Source organism: Leucopleurus acutus (genome assembly GCF_964270905.1).
Source record: "Leucopleurus acutus genome assembly, chromosome: 6".
Lineage (NCBI taxonomy): Eukaryota > Metazoa > Chordata > Mammalia > Artiodactyla > Delphinidae > Leucopleurus > Leucopleurus acutus.
The window spans coordinates 36,607,016-36,623,597 of record NC_139149.1 but is presented as its reverse complement, the minus strand read 5'-3'; the positions used below and the strand labels follow the sequence as shown (position 1 = coordinate 36,623,597).

General features: G+C 41.6%; 1 pseudogene across 1 annotated transcript; it reads right to left on the bottom strand.

Moving 5' to 3' along the window:
- Positions 1–7,160: 7,160 nt before the first annotated feature.
- On the bottom strand, positions 7,161–9,206 carry LOC309962990 (TBC1 domain family member 17-like; annotated as a pseudogene). Its single transcript has 3 exons — positions 8,325–9,206; positions 7,445–8,244; positions 7,161–7,361 (listed from the first exon to the last, which is right to left on the bottom strand). The product of its transcript is annotated as a TBC1 domain family member 17-like (transcript).
- Positions 9,207–16,582: the final 7,376 nt, after the last annotated feature.

Genomic DNA, 16,582 nt, shown 5'->3' with positions numbered 1-16,582 from the left:
AATACAGAAGATCCTGAGAGATTACTACAAGCAACTCTATGCCAATAAAATGGACAACCTGGAAGAAATGGACAAATTCTTAGAAATGCACAACCTGCCAAGACTGAATCAGGAAGAAACAGAAAATATGAACAGACCAATCACAAGCACTGAAATTAAAACTGTGATTAAAAAATCTTCCAACAAACAAAAGCCCAGGACCAGATGGCTTCACAGGCGAATTCTATCAAACATTTAGAGAAGAGCTAACACCTATCCTTCTCAAACTCTTCCAAAATATAGCAGAGGGAAGAACACTCCCATACTCATTCTACAAGGCCAACGTCACCCTGATACCAAAACCAGACAAGGATGTCACAAAGAAAGAAAACTACAGGCCAATATCACTGATGAACATAGATGCAAAAATCCTCAACAAAATACTAGCAAGCAGAATCCTACAGCACATTAAAAGGATTATACACCATGATCAAGTGGGGTTTATTCCAGGAATGCAAGGATTCTTCAATATACGCAAATCAATCAATGTGATACACCATATTAACAAATTGAAGGAGAAAAACAATATGGTCATCTCAGTAGATGCAGAGAAAGATTTCAACAAAATTCAACACCTATTTATGATAAAAACCCTGCAGAAAGCAGGCATAGAGGGAACTTACCTCAACATAATAAAGGCCATGTATGACAAACCCACTGCCAACATCGTCCTCAATGGTGAAAAACAGAAAGCATTCCCAGTAAGATCAGGAACAAGACAAGGTTGCCCACTCTCACCACTCTTATTTAACATAGTTTTGGAAGCTTTAGCCACAGCAATCAGAGAAGAAAAGGAAATAAAAGGAATCCAAATCAGATAAGAAGAAGTAAAGCTGTCACTGTTTGCAGATGACATGATACTATACATGGAGAATCCTAAAGATGCTACCAGAATAGTACTAGAGCTAATCAATGAATTTGGTAAAGCAGCAGGATACAAAATTAATGCACAGAAATCTCTGGCATTCCTATACACTAATGATGAGAAATCTGAAAGTGAAATCAAGATAACACTCCCATTTACCATTGCAACAAAAAGAATAAAATATCTAGGAATAAACCTACCTAAGGAGACAAAAGACCTGTATACAGAAAATTATAAGACACTGATGAAAGAAATTAAAGATGATACAAACAGATGGAGAGATGTGCCATGTTCTTGGATTGGAAGAATCAACTTTATGAAAATGACTCTAAGCAATCTACAGATTCAATGCAATCCCTATCAAATTACCACTGGCATTTTTCACAGAACTAGAACAAAAAAATTCACAATTTGTATAGAAACACAAAAGACCCCGAATAGCCAAAGCAATCTGGAGAACAAAAAATGGAGCTGGAGGAATCAGGCTCCCTGACTTCAGACTATACTACAAAGCTACAGTAATCAAGACAGTATGGTACTGGCACAGAAACAGAAATATAGATCAATGGAACAGGATAGAAAGCCCAGAGATAAACCCATGCACATATGGTCACCTTATCTCTGATAAAGGAGGCAAGAATGTACAGTGGAGAAAGGACAGCCTCTTCAATAAGTGGTGCTGGGAAAACTGTACAGGTACATGTAAAAGTATGAGATTAGATGACTTCTTAACACCATACACAAAAATAAGCTCAAAATGGATTAAAGACCTAAATGTAAGGCCAGAAACTATCAAACTCTTAGAGGAAAACATAGGCAGAACACTCTATGACATAAATCACAGCAAGATCCTTTTTGACCCACCTCCTAGAGAAATGGAAATAATAACAAAAATTAACAAATGGGACCTAATGAAACTTAAAAGCTTTTGCACAGCAAAGGAAACCATAAACAAGACCAAAAGACAACCCTCAGAATGGGAGAAAATATTTGCAAATGAAGCAACTAACAAAGGATTAATCTCCAAAATTTACAAGCAGCTCATGCAGCTCAATAAGAAAAAAACAAACAACCCAACCCCAAAATGGGCAGAAGACCTAAATAGACATTTCCCCAAAGAAGATATACAGACTGCCAACAAACACATGAAAGAATGCTCAACATCATTAATCATTAGAGAAATGCAAATCAAAACTACAATGAGATATCATCTCACACCAGTCAGAATGGCCATCATGAAAAAATCTAGAAACAATAAATGCTGGAGAGGGTGTGCAGAAAAGGGAACACTCTGGCACTGCTGGTGGGAATGTGAATTGGTACAGCCACTATGGAGAACAGTATGGAGGTTCTTTTAAAAACTACAAATAAAACTACCATATGACCCAGCAATCCCACTACCGGGCATATACCCTGAAAAAACCATAATTCAAAAAGAGTCCTGTACCAAAATGTTCTTTGCAGCTCTATTTACAATAACCAGGACAAGGAAGCAACCTAAGTTTCCATCATCAGATGAATAGATAAAGAAGATGTGGCACATATACACAATGGAATATTACTCAGCCATGAAATGAAAAGAAATTGAGTTATTTGTAGTAAGGTGGATGGACCTAGAGTCTGTCATACAGAGTGAAGTAAGTCAGAAAGAGAAAAACAAATACCATATGCTAACACATATTTATGGAATCTAAGAAAAAAAAAAGTCATGAAGAACCTAGAGGTAAGACAGGAATAAAGAAACAGACCTACTAGAGAATGGACTTGAGGATATGGGGAGGGGGAAGGGTAAGCTGTGACAAAGCGAGAGAGTGGCATGGACATATATACACTACCAAATGTGAAACAGATAGCTAGTGGGAAGCAGCCACATAGCACAGGGAGATCAGCCTGGTGCTTTGTGACCACCTAGAGGGGTGGGATAGGGAGGGTGGGAGGGAGGGAGACCCAAGAGGGAAGAGATATGGTAACATATATATATGTATAACTGATTCACTTTGTTATAAAGCAGAAACTAACACACCATTGTAAAGCAATTATACTCCAATTAAAAAAAAAAGTTTTAACTCATTTAATCATCACAACAATCTGAATTGGTAGTAGTAGCATCACTCCCATTTTGCAAATGACAGAACCGAGATAGAGAGTGGCTAAGTAATTTTCCAAGATTACACAACTAGAAAGAAGTAGAGTCACCTGGCCCCAGAGTCAGGATATAAAATTATATCTTATATAATTAAAACTATTTATAAAGCATATATGCGGAGAGAATACATTAATTCTAAAAAGTAAAACACTTCTTATACACAACCATATTTCTGCAAGGCTGTTATCTTCTGTGGTCCTCTAACTAGCCATCTAGAAAAACATGATCTTGTTAGGGCTGAAAGTACTGAATAGATTGTGTGGCTCCTCTGGGAACATATGCAGTGTTTTCCTGGCACTGCATGGGTAACCTGCAGGGGTATTAATATAGTTCCCCATTTGTTTTTTCTCTTGTGAATCCAGTTACACACAATTGGAGACCAGAAGAAGCGGCTGATATTGGTGTGGATAAAGCCAAATACAATTCTGCAAGTTGACACTACCTTTGGAGGACTTTGTGGAACCTGAACTTTAGACTCATATAAGACTATATTATGGTAATATTATTATATGGCATTTGATTGCTATTTACAGTTCAAAAATCATTTTCATCATCATCTCATTTGATTTTCACAAAAAGATTGCCTTTATTTTGCACAAGAAGAAAGTGAAGTTCAAAGATCTCTCAAATTTCAGAGCCTGAATCCAAACCCTATTATTCTATTCTTTTATACAAAAGTTGTGATGATACTATATGTGTGTACATATCTTTATATACATAGATGTACATTATCTGTCTACCTCATGTATCATTATTTATCTGTCCCGTTCTCCTGCAACTTGCTTTTCTCACCTAATAGTACATAATATTCATCTCTCCAAACTAAAATGTAAATCTGACTTGTTCTTCTGCAGTCACATTATAACCTGTGACCAAATGGATGCATCAGTCTACTCAAGCATTCCATTCTTGTGGATGTAGGTTGTTTCAAGTTTTTGCTATCACAAATACAATTGCAATAAACATCCTTGTATGTATGTCCTCATGTACTGGTACTTTAATTTTTACAGGGTTGATTCCCAGAAGTAAAACTGCTGAATCAAAGGATATGAGCTTTTAAAATTTTAATGTATCATGTCAGATTCCTCTCCAAAAGACTGGGTTAAACACTTTCCCACTGACGATGTCGGGAAGTGCCTGCTTGTCTGCACCCTCACCAGCACTGGGAGTTGTCACTCCAGTCTCTTACAGGATCAATCCTGGTGTTCTGACTTTAAATCTAGGTCTCTGTCTTTTCAATTAAGATGTCTCAAATAACAGAGACTTTGGGCAGATTTTTTTTTTTTTAACGGTTATCTTTAGGAGATTATTCACAATCTAATAGGCTTGGGTTCTGTTAAGATGCTGCTTTTGGCCTCAGCCACTGCTTTGTATACACACAACATATCAATAAATAATAACCATTATGGTCGAACATTAGAGTTGACAGTATAGTAAGTTATGAACAAATCTCCTCATTAGCAGCACTATTATTTTGGTGTTTGCAGCAATCTAGTAGTCCCAGCTAAGTTGAAACAAGAGCCATTATGTATGTAAGACATTTTTAGCTCATTTACTCTGAACTCACTTTGCATACAGGAGCACTTTGCCCACACCATATGGTGTAATGTCACAACAAGATGCAAACTGAAGTGAAGAGGAATAGGACCTCTTTGACATGAGAGTGTATGTGCTTGGATGCTTGTGGCTTTAGAACTGAGTTAACAATTGTTTCTGAATAGATTCAGATTTTAGTTTCCGTCTGAGTGACTCACATATTTTCTTGTTAAAATGGAAGGGCCACTGTCCTAATATATTTATGTATGTCTGTGTTTGCTGATTAGTCAAGAGTTGGAATTGTGACTTGCATCACTGTACTTAATTTCCCTTTTAAAAAATTCCTGTCAAGTATCTCACAAGCTGAGGTTGGGGACTTAATTAATTTGAGTGCTGGATTGGGCAACCTTTAGCTTATCTGGCATCCTTTTACCTTTTTTTAGTAATGGCACCTTGATTTTACACTGGGGACCCTCCCTCCTCAGCTCCTTCAGTCCATGAGGATGGGGCTCAAGTGTAGCACCTTCCTCCACTCCAGATCGAATACATTATGTCCCTTTGGTATGTGGTTGGTTCAAGGGTGGGCATGTAATCTAGTTCAGGACAATGACACTCAATTCTGGGACGCTTCCTAGAATTATAGTGAAGAGACAATTTCTCTGTGCAGTGACTGCTAGCTCTAGGCTGAGGTAAGCCTGAGCTACAAGGTCCCCATGAGGACAGGGTCTACCTAAGAATGATGCCAACCCAGGAGGTTTGCAGAGCCAACAGGTGGAGAGAAACTAAGGCCTAATACCCCTGGAGCCCCTGGCTCAGTTTTCTGTGGACTTTAGCATTTTGTGAGCCAATAATTTCCCTTCCTCTCCTTATTTTTAACTTTACCCATTTTGAGTTGAACAACTTCCTTTACTTACATCCAAATGAATCCTAACTGATTTAGGTTTTTAAATTGTTTTGATTTTTCTTTTTTTTGTTGTTTCTTTTGGTTTTGATTTTTCTATTGCATTGTTTGTATGATTTTCCAGTGGCTTCACTGTTTCACTGCATAACCAAAGGTATTTTAAAACTATTTATAATGCAAAGTATTAATTAGATTAAAAAAAGAAACATAGGAGCTGAGGGATGAGCTTCTCTTTGTACATTCCACAAACATAAAGTTAGTGTCTCTTGTTTCTCTAGTTAGTTTGTTAGGTCAAACGTTGGCATCTGAGTTTCCTTCCTTCTTGGTCAACACTAACAACTTCATGGAATTTTTTTAGGTTTTTAGTTCTTCAGATAATAGCACACAGAAGCTTATTACCATGTAGCACATTAAATATTGCCCTGGGGGCTGAGAATAGAGCAAAAGCTACTGATAGCACTGACTGAAGCCAGTTCCCTTTTGGGGAAATTATTCAGTTTCACGAATGATTTCTTAGCTTGCCCTTTATTGTGTCTTGTTCCAGACACCTAAAGCACAGTTTGGAAATTAATATTCTTTCTTCTGAGATGAGATAGATTATATGTTAACTGTTTTATAAGAGTCAATAAGAATGTTTATTGTTTTAGAAATAAGGCATAAGGGTGGGTGGGGAAGACAGTATATTTTCCTCCAAACAGAGCTAAGGGAGGGCAAGTCATCCTCTGTTTAAACCTTATTCTGAAAAATATTTTTTTCAACAAGAGGAGCCACAGAACATGGTACTTCCCTGGCAGTCCAGTAAAGACTCCGTGCTTCTGCTGCAGGGGGCATGGGTTCTATCCCTGGTTGATGTGGCCAAAAAACCCCACAAAACAAACATTTCTCCAATAGTCTCATGGAGATCACACGTGGAGGCAAGACTGGGAGTCACCTGAAGCACAGACATATGGGCAAGAACTGCACTATAGGACCATGCACATGGAAAAATAAGTCTTTCCTGAGTGGAAACACTGTAAAACATACTGGAGGAAGCAAACATTCTTAGAAATACCATTGCTATAAACTCTATACTTAAACCATGTCCTATGCAAGGCAAAAGCAAAGAGTAAAAATTGCCTGGAATTAGAAATAAGGGAACTTATATGAGGAAATGACACAGGCATGACAAGGATAGTGTGGAGCCCACAGAGTATGATGGACAGTGTAAGGAGAGACCTGGACAGGAACTTTAGAGCAGAGACATTTCTCTCAGCCCTGCTTGGCTAAGTCTTCACCAATTTTCTTTTTTTTGGGGTGGGGGGAGGGGTGGGCGTTAAACATGAGTTTTTCTTTCTCACAAAACAATCTGGTGGGCAGGGTCCCAAGAGTGAGCAGTTCTGCAGGCCCTTCCGTCTCGGTTATGTCCAGGATGTGTTCCCGCACATCCACTAAGTGGCGGTTGCACCTTAACGCCCCCATCCTTACTCCTCCAAAAGCCCTAAACTCAGGCAGGTAAGGAAGCCCTGTCTCCACGACCCCCACCACTCACCCCCGGCCTCCTCTTAAACCTTACTGACCGGATCAGGGCCACATGGCCAGACGTCAACCCTGCTGAGGGGTCGGAGGGGACTAGAGGCACCATGCCTCCCCACCCAGGCGCAAGCCAACATGATGGCTCAGCAAGTCCAGGAGGGTTAGGAGTTCGCACCTTCCTCCCCCTCCTCCGGCAGGATCTCCGGGCTGCCGTTTGGTCCGCCTGCGGGCCCGTGTCCTTGCGGGGCGGCGGAGCTGGTGGGGAACGGGTACGGGACAGCGGCGGTGGGGAGTCTGGAGCGAGAGCCTGTGGTGCTCCGAGGACGGCCCAGACCTGGGACCTCCTGCACGTGGTGGGGCAGCTCACCGAGGGTTGGGGATCAGGGAGCGAAAAGTCAGAGGTTTGATGGGGCCTGCGGGCTATCGTGAGGGGTCAGGGACTCACCGGGCAGGTTGTCGGCGGCGGGTAGAGCGCCTCGGCCAGTGTCGGCACGTCCTCCAAGCTCAGCTTTGTGGTCAGCTAGTCTGTGTGCTTGAGGATCTCGCTGGAGCCGAAGCCGGAAGGCATGAGGTGTCCCGCTCCACGTCTAGGACGGCGCAGGCCACCAGCAGGTACAGGCTGGGGCCAGGGCGCCCTGTCCACAGCGCCTCCCACGGCCGAAGGACTTCCGGGAAGGGGCATTCCCGCTTGACCCAGAGGAGCAGCCACCGGAAGCAGAAGCAGAGAGAGCCGGAGTCGGGGGAGTCCCAGAAGTCTCAGAGCGGCGGCTCCAGCACCTTCAGGAGTAGCAGGAGTTGCCGCTTCATTATCTCCTCAGAGTTCCGTTGCACGAGCTCCGTGACGCCACAAAAACAGCGGAAGGCATCCACCTCGTCCTGAGAGCCCTAGCGGATCGGGAAGAGAAGGTCACTCCTGCCCTGGACGTAGCCGAGCTCGTCATGGTACAGGCAGTCGGGGAGGAGGACGTCGTTCAGCAGGCCCAGCCCTGGGTTCTCGCGACCCTCAGAGAATTTGTTGGTTCTATGAGAGCGGCTCTCGTCTCTGGCCATGAGGCTGCAGTATCCATGCGGCGGTGAGTTCCTCCGCCCCTGCCCAGGCCTCACGGAGTTCCACGGCAGCTTCAGGTGGAAATCCTCATCAGTTTTCTTGCGCACGTGGGCCTTGCTATCCTTGGCAGAGCCCTCCCAGCTGAAGTACCATAGGAGGGACCGCCAAGCCTGGCGCAGTAGGCTGGGGCTCAGACCCTGGGGGAAACCGCCCCGCCCCCGCGGCGCCGCCAGCCGGCCCTGCCCAGCCCTCCCTGAGGGGGTACTTGGCTCCGCATTCCTGAGAAGAGCCGGGGTCTCAGCTCAGGGACCTGCTGCAGGAGGCCCTCGGGGCACACGCGGTGGACCCACTCCTCCCCTGTGACCCGAGGCGTCCGCTCCACAAGCGGCCGTGGCCCCAGCTCCACACCGGAAGTGACCTGCAACCCAGGTGGGGCGCGTATTCAGAGGCCGGAAGAGGGTGGCTGGAGGCCCCGTCCAGGTGTGGCTGCAGGTCTCCCCTGAAGAAGGTGGTCGCGCTGGAGAAGCTGCTGAAGGTGGTGCAGTAGGAATCCTGGAGGAAGCGAGACACCACGTGTGAACGGTCCTGGTTAAAGAGCTGGACGTGATGGAAGGAGTTGGAGAGGGCCGGGGAGGCATAGGGGGAGACGAGGTAGAGGTGGCGGTTCTGTGGAGAGGTGGCCAACAGCAGGTGACGGCTAAAGACACAGAGCAGGGCGCTGGTGCCCCACGGTGGACATGCAGGGCAGGCGGGGAGCCTGTGGCCTGCGTGACCAGGACCAGGCAGGCCCAGCTGAGGCCGGACTTTGAACGGCAGATGGCCTTGAGCTCCCCCAGACTTACTCACTAAGAAGACCAGGGCGCCCCTGCGGAAGCTGGGTTCTGCACCTCTCGTGGCTCTGAGTGGCCGGGCCGCAGCTGACCTGTGCTGATGACTGCCCTCTGTGGGGTTTATAGCCGGGGTCAAAGGTCAGTTCCTCGTCAGAAGTGCAGGAGTCATCCCCACTGGCGTCCTTCTTGGAATAGAGGATTTGAGTGGAATCTCCAGCCTCTCTACAGGAGCCCAGTGCAGGAGGACGTCATTTGTCCTTCTCCACAATACAGATGACGTGGTCCACGAGGGAGTCCGGGTCTTGGTGTTTCCTGGCGTGCAGGTACATGCCTCTTGACCAATTTGTTAATGAGCGGAGTTGACGTAAAGGAAAAATATTTGTAGAATGAGTAGGAGTGGCCGTATACTATGTTAGGTAGTTCTGGGTCAGATGCACATTATGTTTTCTTTTGTATGATTTTTGCTTAGGTTAAATGTGTAGAACACTGCCTGTAGTTTTTATTCCACAGGAAGGAATCTATCATTGTTGTTAATCGTTTGTAGTTTCCATGAAATCTTTAGCCTGATGCATCTCTCCTAAGTGGTACAGTTAAGATCCTGATGCTCAGTGTGGGTAGACAAGAAAAGCACACTCCTGGTGGATCGGATGGTCTTGCTGAGGTGATTTCCATGTGGTTGTGCCTCTTGAGCTATCCTGCCAAACAGAGTATTCCAGGAGGTAGTAGGCTGTGTATTTCCAAAGGCACAGATCTGGGCATGTACAAAGCCAAGTCCATGGATGCTCTTTTAAATAGCTAAACTGATTGGTACAAGAAAGTCTCCCTAGTGGTACCTCTGCATCTCCTCTATTCATATGGCTCTCTTCTTTGTCAGTTTCCCCCCATTTTTTTTTTATTGTGGTAAAATGTAAAAAATGTAGAATTTACCATCTTAACCATTTTTAAGTGTTCAGTTCATTGGTATTAAATACATTCATAATGTTGTGCAACCATCACCACCATCCATCTCCAAGGCTCTTTTCATCTTCTAAAACTGAAACTCCATACCCATTAAACAATAACTCCCTATTTCTTCCCCACTCCAGCCCCGGGAACTACCATTCTACTTCCTATCTCTATGATTTTTTTTTTTTTGGTCTGGCTCTCTTCTTGATAACACTGTAACTGGTCAGGGAGACTACTGTGGGGGTGGGGGGGGAGTCAGTCACAATATATGGAGCTGTAGGAAAAGCAGCAAGGAAGAATGGGACCTGTACTCTGTCAAGCATCCAGTACAGTTAGTTGGATCACCTTGCACAAGTTCTTTAAGCACTCTGGCCTCAGTTTCCTCATGTGCAAAATGGGGACAATAACAGTACTTACCACATATGATTTTTATGAGGAAGAAGTGGATTAATACATGTAAAATATACAGAGAAGTACCTGGCACATCCTAAGCACGAAATAAATTTTAGTGATAGTGATCTCTCATTAGGATAATTGTTGCTGGTTAAATTAGCCAGTTCAAACAGAAAGTGAAGTTATAGCTGACACAGCCCCACCAGGCTGTGTGGGACTAGAGACTCAGCTGTGAGGATAGTTTGGTTGTTCCAATGGCCTATATACTATTTCATGTTTATGTCAGCTTTTTCATTTTGTGTAGACTTGCAATATTATTTTCTGTTGAAAGCACCCTATGGCAATGTGAAGGATACAAATAAATCAGCACTTCTCATGTGGAAGGGAACGCATGAGTTCATCACTGAGATTAACAGTCATGTTAGTGACGATATCATTGCCTAGAAAATTTTGGCTGTTACCAGAGAAAGTATCCAAGGAGCTGAGCTATTATTAAATTGCTATTATAGAAATTGATATTTTCTTTTTTTAAATATCTTTATTGGAATATAATTGCTTAACAATGTTGTATTAGTTTCTGCTGTCCAATAAAGTGAATCAGCTATATGTATACATATATACTCATATACCCTCCCTCTTGAACCTCCCTCCCACCCTCCCTATCCACCCCTCTAGATCATCATAAAGCTTAGAGCTGATCTCCCTGTGCTATGCAGCAGCTTCCCACTAGCCATCCATTTTACATTTGGTAGTGTATATATGTCAGTGCTACTCTCTCACTTTGTCCCAGCTTCCCCATCCCCCACTGTGTCCTCAAGTCCGTTCTCTATGTCTGCACCTTTATTCCTGCCCTGCCACTACGTTCATCAGTATGGGTTTTTTAGATTCCATATATATGCATTAGCATAGAGTATTTGTTTTTCTCTTTCTGACTTACTTCACTCAGTATGAGAGACTCTAGGTCCATCCACCTCATTGCAAATAACTAAATTTCATTCCTTTTTATGGCTGAGTAATATTCCATTGTATACATGAGTCACATCATCTTTATCCATTCATCTTTCGATGAACATTTAGGTTGCCTCCATGTCTTGGTTATTGTAAATAGTGCTGCAGTGAACATTGTGGTACATGTATCTTTTTGAATTATGGTTTTCTCAGGGTATATGCCCAGTGGTGGGATTGGTGGGTCATATGGTAGTTCTACTTCTAGTTTTGTAAGGAACCTCCATACTGTTCTCCATAGTGGCTGTATCAATTTACACTCCCACCAACAGTGCAAGAGGGTTCCCTTTTCTCCACACCTTCTCCAGCATTTACTGTTTCTAGATTTTTTGATGATGGCCATTCTGACTGGTATGAGGTGATACTTCATTGTAGTTTTGATTTGCATTTCTCTAATGATTCGTGTTGTTGAGCATCTTTTCATGTGTTTCTTGGCCATCTGTGTGTCGTCTTGGGAGAATAGTCTATTTAGGTCTTCTGCCTATTTTTGGATTGGGTTGTTTGTTTTTGATATTGAGCTGCATGAGCTTCTTGTATATTTGGGAGATTAATCCTTTGTCAGTTGCTTCATTTGCAAATATTTTCTCCCATTCTGAGGGCTGTCTTTTCATCTTGTCTATAGTTTCCTTTCCTGTGCAAAAGCTTTTAAGTTTCTTTAGGCCCAATTTGTTTATTTTTGTTTTTATTTCCATTACTCTAGGAGGTGGGTCAAAAAGGGTCTTGCTGTGATTTATGTCAAAGAGTGTTCTGCCTATGTTTTCCTCTAAGAGTTTTATAGTGTCTGACCTTGCATTTAGGTCTTTAATCCATTTTGAGTTTATTTTTATGTATGGTGTTAGGGAGGGTTCTAATTGCATTCTTTTACTTGTAGTTGTCCAGTTTTCCAAGCTCTACTTATTGAAGAGGCTGTGTTTTCTCCACTGTATTTTTTGCTTCCTTTGTCAAAGATAAGGTGACCACATGTGCATAGGTTTATCTCTGGACTTTCTGTCCTGTTCCATTGATCTATATTTCTGTTTTTGTGCCAGTACCATATTGTCTTAATTACTGTAACTTTGTAGTATAGTCTGAAGTCAGGGAGCCTGATTCCTCCAGCTCCATTTCTTTCTCAAGATTGCTTTGGCTGTTCGGGGTTTTGTGTGATTCCATACAAATTGTAAAATTTCTTTTTCTAGTTCTGTGAAAATGCTATTGGTAATTTGATAGGGATTGCATTGAATGTGTAGATTGCTTTGGGTAGTATAGTTATTTTCACAACATTGATTCTTACAATCCAAGAACATGGTATATCTCTCCATCTGTTTGTATCGTCTTTGATTTCTTTCATCAGTGTTTTTTATAGTTTTCTGTGTGCAGGTCTTTTGCCTCCTTAGGTAGGCTTATTCCTAGATATTTTATTCTTTCTGTTGCAGTGGTGAATGGGAATGCTTCCTTAATTTCTCTTTCTGATTTTTCATTGTTAGTGTATAGGAATGCAAGGGATTTCTGTGAATTAATTTTCTATCCTGCTACTTTACCAAATTCATTGATTAGCTCTAGTAGTTCTCTGGTGGCATCTTTAGGATTTTCTATGTATAGTATCATGTCATCTGCAAACAGTGACAGTTTTACTTCTTCTTTTCCAGTTTGGATTCCTTTTATTTCCTTTTCTTCTCTGATTGCCATGGCTAAAACTTCCAAAACTATGTTGAATAATAGTGGTGAGAGTAGACAGCCTTCTTATTACTGATCGTAGAGGAAATGGTTTCAGTTTTTCACCATTGAGAATGATATTGGCTGTGGGTTTGTCATATATGACTTTCATTATGATAAGGTAGGTTCCCTCTATGCCCACTTTATGGAGAGTTTTTACCATAAGTGGGTGTTGAATTTTGTCAAAAGCTTTTTCTGAATCTATTGAGATGATCATATTGTTTTTATCCTTCAATTTGGTTAATATCATGTATCACATTGATTGATTTGCATCTATTGAAGAATCCTTGCATTCCTGGGATAAACCCCATTTGATCATGGTGTGTGATCCTTTTAATGTGCTGTTGGATTTTGTTTGCTAGTAGTTTGTTGAGGATTTTTGAATCTATGTTTATCCGTGATATTGGCCTTTAATTTTCTTTTTTTGTGACATCTTTGTCTGGTTTTGGTATCATGGTGATGCTGGCCTCGTAGAATGAGTTTGGGAGTGTTCTTCCCTCTGCTATATTTTGGAAGAGTTTTAGAAGGATCTGTGTTAACTCTTCTCTGAATGTTTGATAGAATTCGCCTGTGAAGCCCTCTGGTCCTGGGCTTTTGTTTGTTGGAAGATTTTTAATCAGAGTTTCAATTTCAGTGCTTGTGATTGGTCTGTTTATATTTTCTGTTTCTTCCTGGTTCAGTCTTGGAAGGTTGTGCTTTTCTAAGAATTTGCCCATTTCTTCCAGGTTGTCCATTTTATTGGCATAGAGTTGCTGGTAGTAGTCTTTCATGATCCTTAGTATTTCTGCAGTGTCAGTTGTTGCTTCTCCTTTTTCATTTCTAATTCTGTTGAGTTGAGTCTTCTCCCTTTTTTTCCTGATGAGTCTGGCTGATGGTTTATCAGTTTTGTTTATCTTCTCAAAGAACCAGCTTTTTTTTTTTGGATCTTTGCTATTGTTTCCTTCATTTCTATTTCATTTATTTCTGCTCTGATCTTTATGATTTCTTCTGGTAACTTTGTTCTTTGTGTTTTATTCTTTCTCTAATTGCTTTAGGTGTAAGGTTAGGTTGTTCATTTGAGACTTTTCTTGTTTCTTGAGGTAGGATTGTATTGCTATAAACTTCCCTCTTAGAACTGCCTTTGCTGCATTCCGTAGGTTTTGGTGTGTTATATTTTCATTGTCATTTGTTTCTAGGTATTTTTTATTTCCTCTTTGGTTTCTTCAGTAATATCTTGGCTGTTTAGTAGTGTATTGTTTAGCCTCCATGTGTTTGTATTTTTTACAGTGTTTTTCCTGTAATTTGATACCTAGTCTTATAGCATTGTGGTTGGAAAAGATTTCAGTTTTCTTAAATTTACCAGGGCTTGATTTGTGACCCAAGATGTGATCTGTCCTGGAGAATGTTCCATGTGTACTTGAGAATAAAGTGTATTCTGTTGTTTTTGGATGAAATGTTCTATAAATATCAATTAAGTCCATCTGGTCTAATGTATCATTTAAAGCTTGTGTTTTCTTATTTATTTGCATTTTGGGTGATCTGTCCATTGGTGAAAGTGGGGTGTTAAAGTCCTCTACTATTATTGTGTTATTGTCAATTTCACCTTTTATAGCTGTTAACATTTGCCTTATGTATTGAGGTGCTCCCATGTTGGATGTGTAGATATTTACAATTGTTACATGTTCTTCTTGGATTGATCCCTTGATCATTATGTAGTGTCCTTCCTTGACTCTTGTAATAGCCTTTATTTTAAAGTCTATTTTGTCTGATATAAGAATTGCTACTCCAGATTTATTTTGATTTTCGTTTGCATGGAACATCTTTTTCTATCCCCTCACTGTCAGCCTGTGTGTGTCCCTGGGTCTGAAGTGGGTCTCTTGTAGACAGCATGTATACGGGTCTTCTTTTTTTATCCATTCAGCCAGTCTGTGTCTTTTGGTTGGAGCATTTAATTCATTTACATTTCAGGTAATTATTGATATATATAATCCTATTATCATTTTCTTAATTGTTTTGGGTTTGTTTTTGTACGTCTTTTCCTTCTCTTGTGTTTTCTGTCTAGAGAAGTTTCTTTAGCATTTGTTGTAAAGCTGGTTTGGTGGTGCTGAATTGTTTTAGCTTTTGCTTGTCTGTAAAGCTTTTGATTTCTCTGTTGAATCTGAATGAGATCCTTGCTGGGTAGAGTAATCTTGGTTGTAGGTTTTTGCCTTTCATCACTTTAAATATATCTTGCTACTCCCTTCTGGCCTGTAGAGTTTCTGTTGAAAGATCAGCTGTTAACCTTATGGGGATTCCCTTGTATGTTATTTGTTGCTTTTCCCTTGCTGCTTTTAATACTTTTTCTTTGTGTTTAATTTTTGTTAGTTTGATTAATATGTTTTTCGGCATGTTTCTCCTTGGGTTTGTCCTGTTTGGGACTCTCTGCACTTCCTGGACTTCATTGACTATTTCCTTTCCCAATTTAGGGAAGTCTTCGACTATAATCTCTTCAAATATTTTTTTAGACCCTTTCTTTTTTTCTTCTTCTTCTGGGAAACCTATGATTCGAGTGTTGGTGTGCTTAATGTTGTCCCAGTGGTCTCTGAGACTGTCCTCCATTCTTTTTTTTTTTTTTAATAAATTTATTATTAACTTTATTTTTGGCTGCATTGGGTCTTCGTTGTTGCACGCAGGCTTTCTCTAGTTGTGGCGAGTGGGGGCTACTCTTCATTGTGCTGCTTGGGCTTCTCATTGTGGTGGCTTCTCTTGTGTCAGAGCACGGGCTCTAGGCAAGTGGGCTTCAGTAGTTGCAGTGTGTGAGCTCAGTAGTTGTGGCTTGTGGGCTGTAAAGCGCAGGCTCAGTACTTGTGGTGCATGGGCTTCGTTGCTCCGTGGCATGTGGGATCCTCCCAGACCAGGGATCGTACCCACATCCCCCGCATTGGTGGGTGGATTCTTAACCACTGCACCACGAGGGAAGTCCCTGTCCTCCATTCTTTTAATTCTTTTTTCTTTATTCTGCTTTGTGACAGTTAATTCCACCATTTTATCTTCTAGCTCACTTATCCATTCTTGTGCCTCAGTTCTTCTGCTATTGATTCCTTCTAGAGTGTTTTTAATTTCAGTTATTGTGTTGTTCATTACTGTTTGTTTGCTCTTTAGTTCTTCTAGGCCCTTGTTAAATATTTCTTTTATTTTCGCTATTTCTGAGATTTTGGATTATCTGTACTATCATTACTCTGAATTCTTTCTCAGGTAGTTTGCCTTTTTCCTCTTCATTTATTTGGTCTTATGGGTTTTTATCTTGCTCCTTTGCCTGCAAGATATTTCTCTGTGTTCTCATTTTATCTCATTTACAGTATTGAGGTCTCCTTTCCCTAGGCTGCAGTGTTTTAGTTCCTCTTGTTTCTGTTCTCTGCCTCTGGTGGTGAGGTTGGTCCAGTGGCTTGCGTAGGGTTCCTGATGGGAGGGACTGGTGCCTGCATTCTGGTGGGTGGAGCTGAGTCTTTTCCCTCTGATGAGCCTGGCAGTGTCAGTTGGTGTGTTTTGGGGTGTCTGTGAGCATAGTATAACTTTAGGTAGTCTGTGTGCTGATGGATGGATTTATGTTTCTTTCTTGTTTATTGTTTGGTGTGAGGTGTCCAGCACTGGGAGCTGCTGGCAGTTGGGTGGAGCCAGGTCTCAGATTCAGATAGAGGCCTCCGTGAGAACT